Genomic DNA, 15,142 nt, shown 5'->3' on the forward strand with positions numbered 1-15,142 from the left:
GTGGGAGCCGAAGGATCCGAGGAATTTCAGGGATCCGAAGGACTTTGCGAGTGCACGCTTCCGTTCATTCCTTCCTTCGTTCGAGAAGCCGCGATTCCATCGCGTTCGTTCCGCCTCGTCCTCTTCGCCCTGTGCGACTCGAGTGTGCTCTTGGCTGGACAAAGGCGTGGATGGTACCGGGGGGCCTGCAGGACTACTCGACAACGACGACGGCAGTCACGAGGGGGATCGTGTTTCCTGCGGCCGTAACGGGTGTCACGGCTGATTCGTGGAATGTGACGGGAGACATCGCTCGCAGAGTAGTGAGACGTAGAAAAGGTAAGCTCGAGGGAGGAAAAGAGAGAGACTGCTACTCGTGGCAGCAGGCGCCCGAGTAACAACACGCCCGATACACTGGAATACCGTACGAGTAGTGTTCGAAGCGGGTTCGATTGGCCGAACGCTCGAATTCCAGATCCTTTGAAACTCGCGGATACATACCGTGTGTCCCGTTTGTTCGCGCATTCTCTTTGAGCCGCGATCGTTTTAAGTATGCGGTCGATCTTCCCTCGAGAGCAACGTTGTTTCTGTTTAATAATGGAAAACTCTTCGTGAATCGGATTTTTCGTGTATTCCTGGGAATTTTATTCTTTCGCGTTATGATCGGATTTATCCCTTTAGCCCAAAGTAATCCCTAAGGCAATTTTGATGTATAGATTATTCAAGCGATTTTAATTAATAGAGTTTTCTTTTAAATTCCTCTGGAATTCTATAAAGGATTTAAAATTCTATTAATAATCCAGATTACAATATTTTAAATATATATATATATATACACGCATTTATTAAGATTTAATCTCTTTAGATCCTAGAATGATCGACATAATAGTTGGAGACTGCATACATAAAGTTTCATATCCACTAAATTATAAGATTTTCTTAGAATCTTTGGAGATCCCACTGAATGCAAAAGAAACTATCCACGCTTTATTAAACCAAGACTGCTTAAATGGTTGTCATTTACGATGATCCATCATGTCGATCCAAGTCCGACAGTCACCTGACATTTGCTTCAGCCTGGATACATGCGCTCTTACGGCCTCTTTACGGTCGGTCGCGTCCCGATTCCCTTTTCATTTATAAAACGAAAATCGACCGTACAAAATGTGTCCTTCGAAAATAGTACTCACGCTAGTTAATTATTCATGGTGATATTCTACACGGCCGAGACTTCTACATGGACGGCGCGTTTAACTGCATAAATGATAATCGCAGGACTTCGACGCTATTTGCATTATCAGTTTACGCAAGTCCGACCAGTCGCGATGCAATCCAGTTAATTATGTTAGATTAATGAAGTTCTTCGTCGCCGTCATTCTCGATCAACTCCTAAGACGGACGATTAGGGGAGGAAGGTCTTTGAACTTGCGTTATCATCCTTAAATTAGATCTGCGCTAGCGGTACGCCAAAACGAATAATCGACCATCAGTCACGAGAGAGCAAATGGATATTGTGATATTCCACTGAAAATAAATGCTAATAAAAGCACGCCCTCGGTAGTATCGAACGTTATGTATTAATATACGGGGAAATATGTTTACGCATTATTCAGGTATTATTAAAATCAATTAACTACTAAATGTCAGCGGAACGTGTAATATAAATTTATTCCTTTATCTCTAAAGTCACAAAAAGCTTGCATTTTAATAAGATTATCTTGTTAGTACAGGAAACAAATAAGTATAAATAATATGCTCAAAAAAATGACGAGTGGCAAATAAAATGACTTAAATTATTAGAAATAAAATGCAGACATAATTTTTTTAAATATGTCGATCTCATGTATATTCTCTAGACAATTTACTAATTAAATAATTCCTGATTAAGTGATCTATTTATTTATATTCTATGCAATTAATTCTACTAACTGATCGTCAATCATGCGATACAACAGTGAACTAATAAATTTTACAGCCAATTTGTACAAAAGATAATTAATTATTGTAATGAGAACTTATAAATCGCTTATATATATTTTATTTAATTATAAATACCCGTGATATGCTCGTAATTAAATTAACGTTGGTAAAATAGCGCTCCCAAGTCGGCCAGTCATGATATTCTTGCGCCGGAAGTTGAGAGCCGCGCGGCAGCGCGCCGGAGAATGATAGCCGAATCCCAGAAAACGAAGTTCGTCTTTCGCGTTATCAGGCGGTGCGTCGCCGCCAGGATCGATAACGAAACCCAGGCGTATTTATCCTCGGGTGTAAGTCCAGAGCCCCGCACGCCCGCGATAAAGCTCGGAAGTTAGTATCTTTTATCTCGTGGAAGAGGCGAGCGCGCGCGACCACCCCTGCGAACCCCCAGCTCTCCAGGCCCCGGTCGTCCTGTGCGCTTTCCACTTTTCGTGCCTCTAATTAAGCGGCCGCGCCGAGAAGTACAAGCTGGAAATAGAAAATTAGAGCGCGCCGACCTTGCGCGCGCGATTCGTAAGTCTGTACGCGAGAGTCGTACGGATTGATAATTCACCGATGAATCATCGATGGATCAATATATCAATAAATCAACTGTATCAATTAATATTTACAATGTCTGTTTTGATTCGTATCAGTGAGACATTCTTTTAAAGAAACGAGGTGGAAAATACGCAAACTGTTAGTGCATCTAGATCCTGTCTGAAGGAGAGGGGAAAGTTACGTGAACTCGACCGCAAGCATCTCGATACAATTCCAAAACGATCAGAAACATCCCCTTATCGCACCTCTATCCAACGGCGCGGAAGTCCGTCGCGGTCTCCGGCGTCAGTGTCACGTGGCCCAATCGCTTTCAATTTCCTCCATTGACTTTTCGCGACTCGCGAACTTCGTGAGACTGGCTACTGTACGCCGGCGAGACAATGCTACTACCCCCCGCGTCAATGAACGCCCTAGCCTGTGCTCTTGGCGCGACTGGTATCGCGATCGTTCTCCATAATTTTCAAGCGGACAGACAGATGGACAGATGGACGGATGTGTCGAGCGATTCTAGTAGCTGCCGCGCGACTTACGATCCCGTCGAGGATATTGCGCGAGCGACATCCCGATATCCGCGTCCCCCGTGTGGAAAATAAAGCCCGCAGGCAGCACCAGGGGCACACAAGCATCTCATCAAGTCGGACTTGCATCCCGACTTGCGAGAGGGATTGCCCACGTGCAATTTCGAAATTGCGAAGATCGCGCAAGAAGCGTGCCCTCCCTTTTTCCCCGGCTAATTACCAATCAGCGTAATTCAGCCGTTTTCGAGAATCCCCCGCGCGGGCATTTCGCATTACTCTAATCGGGATAATAATTCAAAAGTTCGAGTTCCCTCTTCTTCTATTCTTATTTTCATATTATTCAAGAAACGATCCTATTTCCCGTTTTGTTAACGTGAGACAACTTTTTTTTCCAAGCTAACTGCTCCAGAAAGAAGAGAAAATTGAAATTTAACGATTAAAAACTCTTGCCTTTGTTTTATTTTACTCGCGAACTTTGCATAGTAGCCAAATTCCATTAACGTAATTAAGTTTTTCTTTTTGTTGAATTTTTGCGCATTTCGCAGTCCATTTGTATATTATAGAATTAAATATAATTATGAATAATGTTACGACGTTATTTATATATAAATAACATTGATATAACTTTTTAAAATTTTGTATAAAAAGTGAGTTTTCATGAAGACTCCGGTTATTATTTTTAATTAAAAATGAATTAAAAGATGAGATGAAATTGCAATACTGTGCAAATTATTCATATGTACATTGTACATAAAAGACATAAAGCACGTTTTAAAAGAATATAAGAAATAGTAATAAATGTAAAATATCTTATATTACTATTTATATTATTTATCCAAGTCGAAACTTTATGAAGGAAATGATCATTACATATTTCTCGCTTTGAAATGTTTTTTGTTAAATAGCGAATAGCTGTAGCGAAGTTTTTTTTCCGCGAAAACTTTTCCCGCGATGTAATCGTAAAGTTTAATGCTTGGGATGACACTCAGTGTTCCGTGCTCTCCGCTACAGCTGACTTTATTGAACTGATATATTTAATGTTCATAATGACCGATGTACCGACCGCGTCGATTGTTAACCGCGGAAATGGCGCTGTCAGTGTCACGTACCACGCGCCCATTGTCGCTACACGGTAAACTACCCTCGATCCCTCGGAATTGCGTTGATTTTTATCCCGAACACGCCAGACTTGCTTTTCCGAGCTTCATCCGACACGTCAGCGCTCGAATATATTATAATAATCGCGGTTACGCTAATTGATTTGCGTTTATACATTAATTTCCGTGGTTAAACGCATTAGATCAATTACATTTTACCCTCGCTTTTAAAGGATTCTTTATTAAGAGTAAAGGAGAACGAATTAGCGAGGAAAAGAATTATAATTAAACAAGTTCTAATTGTACATTTGATAATAGAATCTATATTTTATTTTCGCCGCGTCTCGAAAGTCTCTCCATTAAAAGTAGAGAGTTAAAAAGCGTTAAGATAAAAGTTGTACAACAAGAGTTTAACAACAAAGAAAGCATCACATATGCTTGTATGTACTGTGCTGTGCGTGACAGAAAATTATAATAAACTACTTATTGCACTACGTTTAATAATGGAGACCTTTTTAAGCCATGCGGGCGGATATAACAGGAAGAACGGTTCCAGCGGACTGTTTTATCACACGCGGCTCAGTAAAAGTGCCGTGGGAGGAGCTGTAGTATCGGTTTTATCATTTTTATCTCGTACGGGGACGACGAAGCGGTGGGCGCACCAATTTCTCAGGAAGGAAGGATGGTTCCGCGTGACGCATCCACGCGTTTATCGTCTGCGAGCGTCATCCGTTTATCCGTCTTGCGTCTATCGTAAAAATTGCACGTGCAACTTGGCAAATTAAATAGCGGCGATGGTGGCGGCGCGTTTACAAACTAGAGAGATATGCCGTCGCCATTTGTTTTCATTATCCCGTTTAGCAGTTTCCCGGTTGCCGTGTCTCCCGGGTAATAGATCAGAAACTTAATATTATCATTAACTTCAACGACATGTATATTAACTCACGCAAACTTGAAAGAGAGAGAGAGAGAGAGAGAGAAGAGGGGGAGATGGGAAAACTACAAAGACAAAGGGAGCTCTGTTACGTTATGACGCGAGTTGTGCTAATCTTACGTTACAACTTAAATCCTTAGACAAACGTTTATTCTTCGTCGTCCCAACGCGATATTTTTACGCAACTAAATGTTTAAGTTCAAGTCGACCAACTTGCACCATTTAAGAAGTATGAATGCTGAAACGGCACCGACGTACTAAGGCTAATTAATTAAAGATTTAATTTCAGCCGAAACGAGAATGAAAATACGAGAATATTGCGATTTTGCAGTTGGAAAAATCCACCGCTGTCCGTTTGCAACAAGTATCGAGGGTGCAATTTTCAGAACGACAATTTTAGGCGCGCCGTTCTATGGTGCTCTTACGTCGCAGTTAATGGTGCGTTTAGGATTAATAATAAAGCGGAACTGCATCCGATAAAGAGGTGCGGTCAGGAGCATTTCGAGAGGAGGCTCGTTTTCTTTAATCATTCACGCGATTAGGTCCCGATCGGGCGCTAAACGTAACCCGAACGCGCCACTGTTTCTTCAGCAACGATGACCGACTGCATAATGCAAGGGCCGTTGGAATAAATAAGGGAAAGGCGAACGCCCGCGGAAAGAGGAGAAAGCCAGCAAGCCATGCGATTCTGTCCCACGCGGTGGAAAAAAGTTGGAAAAACTAACGAGGATAATACGAATTACGAGTCGCTGAGGAAAACAACCCTGTAACCTGTTAGCATTAATTCCTGCGCAAAATCTAATACGATCGTATGCACATCGAAACAATTAAAATATTACGATCCGGTGTAGCTGTATCCGTGTATGATTTTCGAAATGATAGAAGTGCTCGGAACTTATTTCTAATTTGTATTTACATAATTCTGGAAAAACGTGATTTAAATTTACACAATTTTTATCATCCAGAAATTTTATGTAATTTCAGAGAAGTACGATGAAAAAATTATGGGACTTTTTTAGATTCTTTTTGCACACTGACATGCCTCTGTGCGTCGACCATCAATGTTAAATCGCGTTAAACCGCGCCTGAATTAAATCTCTAAAGAACGAAAATTGATAGCGCACCCACCCACGGACACATACACATACACACACGCACGCACGCATACGCAGAAAACCGTTACGTCACATAATAGTTCAGATTAAACGTCGAATATCCAGCGAGCCATTAAATAATGCGAAACGCCGTCCTGTCGCGTTACGAAACGCGGCACAGGAAACCCCGCGAGCAGCAGGAGGAAGAGGGGGCGGCAGGAATCGGAGAAGAAAAAACAGTGCGCCGGGGTGGAGACAGGAAATCGAGACACGCGGTAATGATTAGGGTAATCAAGCGGAATTCTCGAGTAGCGAGTAAATCAGAAATACCTGAGCCGCGTCGCTGAAATTTAGTCCAAGATTGCAGTTTCCCTTCCCTCTTTCCCGGCCATTAGCGCTGATTCAGCGGACGCTGAATGGCAGTTCCAGTTCGACCCGACTGACCCGAATGAATTTATCAGCGGTGAGCGTTACCAGGGGCAGAGAGGAGGGAATGTCGCGCGCGTTTTCCTGGTTCTCACTAATCGCGGCAGTCGTGTGAAATTTTCGATTCACGTCCTGATCCGACGTGCCTCAGAATTGTTGATCCACCGAGGTAGGCAGGGACATGGAATATAATCCTGGGGGTACAAGGGGGTCCGGTCGGAGGTCGTTATCCGTCGGGCGGCTGGCGCATAAAACGCGCCATCGATTTCCCGGCATACCCAGAGCACCGGGACAAGATGGAATTTTATTCTTCGATCAATTTAAGAGTTTTGCCCATCGCGGTCACACTTGGCCCAATTCTTCGTCGGAATTCCAGTCTGCTGTTCACGCGCGAAGCTTGAAATTTGTTCAGGCGTCGAAATGTTCGACAGCAAAAATCAAACGTTTGCAGCAAACTCCGTGTTGAATGAATCATACATTCCATCGGATTAATAAAATCAATTAATAAAATTCCAGATGAACGAGATATTTTCTTTTGTTGCAGCAATGTCGCTGGAATCGCATTCAAATTGATACTCTCTTTCTGTGGTATGCAATGTCAATATTTGCGTAACTTTGTCAATATTTTTCTTTGCTGCTCGATTTTTGAGGACAACACACGAAAAGAGAGAAAAGACAGAAAAAGAGGATAAACTCTTTTAATTCGGCAAATTTCTCGCAGACGCGATCGCGATTAACGCGCGTCGCGGATGCGCCGCTTTCACTCGGGCGCGCGTATCGGATGAGGACGACTTCTTAATGTCCTACTTCGTCGGGCATTATTGTGCAATACCTGCGCATTGCCCTGCAATTGCGCCGTGCACGTGCCAGTGGCTGCCGGGATCGGCCGCAGTTGCGGCATTGTGCGGAACGACGTGCAGCCCGCGATAAACGAACTAATTTCGCGCAGATACCAGATGCCGCATAAATACAACAACCATAAAAGCAGAAAAGTTAGATAATATAGATAATGCAATCGTGCAATTCCGAAAACAGATAAGTGAAGACTAAAAATGCAAAGTTGTTGAAAACTCATTTTCAGGAATATATAACTCATTTTCAGGAAATTATAACTCATTTTGAATTATATTTTTAATTACATATTTTATATTTTTTTTATTATAATATTGCCGAGAAAAATGATTGTCCACAAGATCATGGCACACGAGGAGCTCTCGTGTCAAAGTTAATCGCACCGTTAATTATTTAAGTCATCGATTCATTGTCCCGAGTCGCAAGTCAAAACCGCAAATATCTTTATGCGCTTTAAGCACACAATTCAAACTTCAAGGATAATCCTGATGCAGGAGTGGGTTAACAGGCCACGATAAACGAATGATGGTCGCACGATCGTTAATTAAGTGCGACGCCGTGCCTCACTCGCCGCTCCCGCGCGCTCGTTCAGCACTTTTGTCCCGTGACGCACCGTTTAATATCTCACAGAGGCGAGACCGTCCATCCATCCGTTCGTTTTTATCGGACGATCGTCTCATCTGGTGCGCGAAGGTGTCCTCGGGCATCTTCGCGAAAAAAGGAGGGACGGAAAATTCCGCACGTCGCCGGAACTCCTCCTTAGGGCCCGGGAAATGGCTTTCATCTTCGATGGCTTCCTGCCTATGACGGGGAAAAACGTCCCTGCGTCCTGTCGTTCCCCTCGACGCCCTTTGTTCTCTCTCCCCCGCCGTTCTCTATCCTGGTCGCGACGCATTCTACATGCGAGCGACCGCAGCAGATTAACAGTTTTGTTGGTAATTTCTTATTAAATTCTTGTTATTCCCGCAAGAATTTTTCCGCATACGAATATTTCCGAGCGCACTTGCGCGAGAGAGGGAACGCGCGCGCCGATTGCCTGGCGCGACGCTGAATCGCGCTGAGCGCGCGATATTCGAGAGTGACATCCGCTCGCGCGATGTCCTGGCGACCGATGTCGGTCGCCGCTGCTGATCGGGACGGCGGGATAAGTGGCGGGACGTTTTTCACGGCGACGATGAGAGATGAAGATTGATGAGCGGATATGCGTCGGGATTTGCGCGCGGCACGACGAGAGAGCTCGCTCTCGAGGGAATTAGTTCCGGGCTCTCTAATTGTTTTGCGGGTGCGTGCCCGAAATTGTTTAATCGAGGAGGCTCTAATTAGAGGAGCGTAATTTCATGGCTGTAATGTATGGGATAGTTGGGATGAATTTGCGACGCAAATTGTTGCAGGTGTTTTTGCTCCGCGATAAATGTTGCATGTCTCCTTGGTGAAAGTTAGAATATTGTGTTATATTATTTATAACATAATAATGTATTATAAATTTTGTTATACGTAATTTATTATAGTAATGTAATTTATTACATTATATTTTTGTGTATTATTTATATTACATATAGTATATAAAAAATATAATAAATTATATCGTCGTGATGTTGCAATTTCGGACAGATAATGATAAATGTTACGTTGCCCGTCGTAACAGTGAAATATCGTGTTATCACGGCTTTTAACATGTAAATTAAGCTTTGTTTGTAATTTCCGCGCGCAATTTCCCGTGGAAAAATAATTGCATTGCGTAAAAACGCTTTTTCGCTCCGGCCAGATGTTAGATTGCTATCGTTCCATATCAAATCGCGTATCTCGTACAACTCGGTACACTTTACACTTTCAATTGTCGACTTTTGTAAGATAAAATCCTTGGTAATTTCGAAAGATAGAATTCTCTCTGTACGTGCTCCCAAGAGAGTCACATTTTTCATTTATTTTGCAGTTTATTCGCTTTTATTTTATTACTTTTTTAATTACCTTTTTCTTTCAACTCTCTCAATTCTTGAGTACCTCGCTATCATTTTGAACTATGCCGGCACGTCGTCAATGCGTGCCCCTGCCATTTTCTCCCCTGCTACCCGACCCTGTCCCCTATGCCCAGACACCCTCGTTGTGCGAATAGAACATACCGCATACACAGTGTTCTCCAAAATAAATGAATGCTCCTTTGACTACAAATACTTTAGACACTTTTCGTCTACGACAATATCAAGAATACATTTACAATTTTCATGGGAAGAATCATGTAAATAAGTGCCTTTCGGCCAGGAACTTTCCAACCAGGAAATTTCCGAAAATGATGAAGACAAGCAACAAAGTAACAATCTATCAATCCAAAGCAGACTTTACTTTGACAGAATTAGCTTCAAGCTTAATTGCAATGATTAAGCGACACCAAAAGTATTCTCTTGGTTTCCTTCAGTATTTCCGCCGCGGGAAGGTTCAAGCAGAAAAAGACGATTGGAGATTGGAGCGATCGGTGGTTCTCGGACACTCGGTATATGTCGCGTACGCCGCCGTCTGGTCGGGGGCCACGCACATGCGTGCGTTCCCGTGTCCCTACGTTCATTCATTCAAACACACATCGACCTCGTTGTACGCCACCGTAGCCGAGGACGCGGGCAGAGGGCAGGAGGGGGACACGGGACACGACAGTGCAAAGAAGGGAGATGAAGGCGCGAGTGAGAGAGAGAGAGACTCCCAGAGACGGAAGATTAGTCGAGGGAGCCGCGAGGGGATCTCTCGCCGGAGAAAAAGCGACGGAGACAGAAGAGGGAGCACGGACCCCCGCGCGCCAACTCCCCCATTTTTCCCCGGCGCGGAATGTCGCTTTTCCGCGTGCGGGTACGGGCAGATTTATAGACGCGTAACGCTCGCAAATATTCACGCAGCTGCATCGATTATTCGATCGAGCGACGCGAAAGCATGGGGCAAAGCGACGCGTCCGTGTAACGGGCTACGTGTCGCGGTGTACCCCATGGCTGTTCTACGGTTGCAGTCATCATTTCTCTCGCCGTCATTGTCGTTGCGATTGTTATTTGCAAATTAATCCACGCACAACAAATTGCAATTCCACGTCGCCATTAATATGGTATCATTTGCACGCGTAATTGTGACCATCTTCGTTACCGTTAATTATGGCGTTCTTATAATATATTGCATTACGTAATGATAATATGCTGTAATTATCAACTACTCTGATTATAATTTTATTCATTATTATTTTGTTTCTGTTATAACCATAGCTTTCTTCGGTGCGCTTTCAGCATTATTGTTTTTTTTTCTTCATTTTCATGCAAGAAAAATCTCCCTGTGCGTTATACTGCGCTTTTCAATTGTTATCTTGTCTTTATGCCATTTTAGCATGTTGTTATACTCTGCTTTTCCATTTCTGCAGCTTCCTTTGTTTTATTTAATTGCCGCGCTCGTTTTCCTGAGCTAAGACGCGTCGCAGGTGTCGCGAGAATTAGCCGAGATCATCGTGTGAATTCTCTCGAGCGCGGCTGGCGTGCGCACCGTGCGGGGGTCGCGCGTCCCGTTTCCGACAGCGAAAGGGAACCGACAAGAGGAGAAGCGAGAAGGGTGGAGGACGCTAGTGGAGAATCGCGCGCAGAAAGGGGACGAGGGAGCAGCTTTTCAACAACGCGACGGAATGGGGAACAAGGTTGCGGCGGAGTTCTCGTTCCCCCGTGATATACCGTCGTCTCTCGCCTCCTCCTCCCTCACCACCCTTCTTCAACCCGCGTGGTATTCTTCGTCACCCTCGAAGTTGCACTCCGCTCCACAAGCGAGCGACGACACTTCTCGCGCTCGCATTTCCTGCGCGCACCATATAGTGCACTCCCGTGGCACTCTTCGCATTCCCCTTCTTTCCTCGCAAGGGGAATCACCGCCCGCTCGTTCCAGCGAGTGTCTAAGCACGAAATAAGGACTTCGCGACGACACCACCGAGAGAAGGCACCTTTTCGTCGCGAACACGCCTCGGATGTTTCCCGCTGGTTAAGCAACATTTTCCCCTTTGCTAAAATTATCGTAGCATTGAATTCGCGCGACGATTCTTGGTGAATTAATTTTTCACGGCGAGAGCGAATAATGAGCTTTTCGGGCAAACGATCGATGATAATTTTGGAGCAGCTCGTTGACTGAATATTTTGGAACCTCGCGAATTGATTCCACGGCTGAGTGCAGCTGAGGAATTTCGTTTCTGAATTTATTTCCCGACTGATTCTGAGTCAACATTCTGAGCTTTTAATCCGAAGCTTCGTTACGGCAATGTTTAAAGGTAAACGGTGGAGTAAACGTATCATCGAGGAAGAAAGAAAGAGAAGCAAGAGAAAAGAGACAGGGATCGACGTTGCTTATGCGGAGAGACGTCAAAAGACGTCAGGCTAGCAATGGCAGTCGGGAAATCTCGGGATTAAGGCTTCCGAGCGCTCCTCCTACGAGCAACTTTAAATAAAATAAATCCCGTAGATGCGCGCGCGCGAATGGTGCTTAATCTCCGCTCCTCGTTTGCTCGCGAATTTACATTTCGCGCGATTACATGGCGGAGGGATTCGCGAGATCGGGATCAGATCGGAAGTAGATCGGCACCATCCGTATCACAGGAAAGACAGGAAGCCGGTGTCGATTTTGCGTACACGTTAAAAGAGGAGGATAGCGAGAGAGGAATATATATGCATATATATGTATATATATATCGAAACCGTACAACGCCCCGACGTGGGTAGGCGTCACCGGCGACGTCGACGCCGCGACGCTGCCGTCGTGAAACGCGATAAAGCGAGAGAGAACAGGAGATAGAGGAAGAAAGAGAAATTGGACTTCTGATGGCTCTCCTTCTCCTTCTCTCTCTCTCTCTCTCTTCCTCCCTTTCTCGCATCGATCGCGAGATAGTTCCTCGAACACGCGATTGATTGATGGTATCCCCCGTGCGCACTTCGTCCTGCGAGTACCAGATCCGCCCGCCGTGAAGAAACCGGACGAAAAACCCTTTTCCCAGCCAACGTTTTCCAGCCTTCCTCGCGAAAAGCCGACATCGCGGATCCAAGAGATAATTACGGACGGATGGATTGATAGGCACGGATGTTCGTAGTACTCTGACTAGTTGGACGCGGCGGACCGCGAGATAACGCGAGCACATGCTCCGTTGTGTTCTGAGCGCATTTACGAAAAATGAAAAAGGGAGAGAGAAAAATAGGAAAGTCTCGGACGGAACATCGAGATTTGAAGCTAACAACCATTTCAATAGTATCTAAATATATTGTTAACAGTCGTTGCGCATTTACGGTAGCGTGCAGTCTCTAACTGGCCTCCTCGTCTCACCGTTAATTAATTCTTACGGCCTCTACGACGTCAATAGATCGCGGCTAATTTAATTACACAAGCAATGATAATCGGGACCAGCTAGAAACGTCAATTGAATTAACCCTCCATATGATGTCGCATTCGAAAGAAACTCATCCCCTACCCGCGCGCGCGAGTTCTTTCCATCCATCCATCCGTCCACCCTGACATCTTCGCGCCTCGTGCGTAACGAAGGATGCGTGTAAACCACGTCACGAGTCGCACATAGAAAGAATAAGAAGAAGAGAAAAGAAAAAGAGATATACCTGTAAAAAAATCATACCGATCGATTTGCGCGCGCGCACACGTCATAATTCGATCGCGAAAATTTATGGAACAGGAGGAATAATCGTGATGTGAGTTCGATGGATCGGATGGTTCCGCAAGGACTTGGGAGGATGATTTTCGAGCTGTCGTACCCCGCCTGCCCTCCTTGTCGCAGCCTGTGTGATAGCTCGAAGCGGAACAGATTGCTCTTACCAAGCGCTCCCTCCCCCTCCTCCCCCGCGCGTATCGATCACCGATGTAATGCTCGTCGACACATTTTTCTTCTTTTTTTTCTATTTTTTCTTTTCCGTTTCTCCGACTCCGACTCGTGTCTCTCTCTCTCTCTCCGATCGAGATTTTCCGCGCTCTCGTTGCGATTCGCAATACGGAATCTGTCACACGTTCTTCGCGTCGTCAGTTAAACCCGCGTGTATCTCATGCTTCCACGAAGTAAATAGAGAGAAACAGTTATGTGTAGTATGCTCGCGTTACTTGGACGGTTTTGCAGCGTGATCCAATTTAACGGGAATTTAATTCGATCGATTCGAGAAACGGTGTTCCACGAGAATCGATTAATCGAACCTTTACGCGAACTTAATTTTCCAGTAAAAATATACTTTCAATTTTATCGCGCGCGCGACAATTGTACAAACCGAGATGTAAGCTAAACAAAACTACATTTGTCACATTTGTTCATCTTGTCTCAAACTAATTTCTCGAAAAACTAATCAGAATTTATTATTCCGTAAAAGGTGATAAAATAAAAAAAATTCATCATTCCTTGACATTAAACGACGAACAACACGTTTCGCTTTTGAGATCAATGCCAGATTAATCGTCGCCGCGCGTTCCGCGTCGCGCGTGCGGAGCGGAGGGGAATCAGAACTTCCGGTCTGCTTTCTGCGATAGGCGACACTATCGCGAGAGAATTGCACGATTTCACGGAAGTGCGGGGGAAAATCGTATCCAGAAGAAACGGCGATGGAATCACGACGACGTGTACCTACCAACATGTGGCTTTCTCGGCCGCCTTAAGATTTTCTCGCTCGCGCGAGATAAAGGTTCGCGATTGCGCGAGTTTACACACGGACATATCGGCGGCGCGGACTATTTCGCAAATGAGATCTAAGGAGTTCGCAGGGCGCGGGAAGCGGGGAGGCTAAATTACACGGTGGCGAGAGGGTACTCCCTCCCGCCCCCGCTCACTCTCGTTCCTCGACGCATAAGCCACGTGTAATTACGCGATCGTATTTACATACGTGCGTCCCGCGGCAGCTATCGTACGGCGAGATCTACACTTTTGCGTCTCGTGCACCCGCACGAGTTCGCGCACTCGCCGGGAACTCGCCGGGTGCGCTCGCGCGAAATCGGTGGACGTCTCGTCCCGCGGACAAAGGCCGGAAGGGTACCGATTTCTAGTCGGGCGATGCAACACGCGTGCGCGTGCGCGTGCGATTCAACTGACGGCCGTCTTTGCGCAGTGAGAAAAAAAGAATACAATAATCATAATGAGGTAGCGAAAGCGCTGGGAGAAAAACCGGAGGATAACGCGGATGACCCAGAATCGCAGAGTTCTCTCTCGCTCGCGCTCGGCGCTCGCAAGCTCGATCTTTTGTTGAATTTAATTTAATTTTGCTTAACCGACGGTATAAGTCAAGCGCAAACACGTGATTAGTGGAATGATATCTGTGGGAAATATTGAGGAACATTCAGACGGAGAGACACATGATTGAATTAATAAATAATAATAAAAAAATTCTTCTTAGCCGCAGGCTCAGAATTCTTTTATGTACGTATCCTTTAATAAATGTACTTTATGTAATATATGTAGCTTTAATAAAAATCCCCTGCGCGGGCATGAAGGAAATAACGATCTGATATTTTCGCCGAGACAGTTTCGTCGTCCATGATAGATTTAATTAAAAACCGGCGTTCCACTGAGGCAGCGAACAAAGATTCTGCACGAGGAGATCGATCGACGAAGAGGACTCTCCTCCTCTTCTTTCTCCTTCTGCTCTAGAAAAAGAAGAAATCTTCGATTGCAGGACCAGGTCGCCGCGGGCGCGCGATGACGACTCCCGTTCATCGTCAAAAAACGTCGCGACGCTCGGGAATTCGTTG

At 45.0% G+C, this 15,142-nt stretch overlaps 1 protein-coding gene across 8 annotated transcripts in view; it reads left to right on the forward strand.

Annotated features, from left to right (window-relative positions):
* Positions 1 to 213: 213 nt before the first annotated feature.
* The window catches only part of LOC105288124 (catenin delta-2), a 44,244-nt gene continuing 29,315 nt past the window's right edge, over positions 214 to 15,142 (forward strand). For 6 of the 8 annotated variants that reach the window (XM_011354144.2, XM_011354153.2, XM_011354159.2 and 3 more), the window contains exon 1: positions 214 to 318. The gene's annotated coding sequence lies outside the window, so the exon portion shown is untranslated. The remainder of the gene's footprint in view (positions 319 to 15,142) is intronic. The other 2 variants (XM_011354188.3, XM_026971446.1) reach the window with 2 other exon arrangements.

Source organism: Ooceraea biroi, chromosome 7 (genome assembly GCF_003672135.1).
Source record: "Ooceraea biroi isolate clonal line C1 chromosome 7, Obir_v5.4, whole genome shotgun sequence".
In the NCBI taxonomy this organism is placed as follows: Eukaryota; Metazoa; Arthropoda; class Insecta; order Hymenoptera; family Formicidae; genus Ooceraea; species Ooceraea biroi.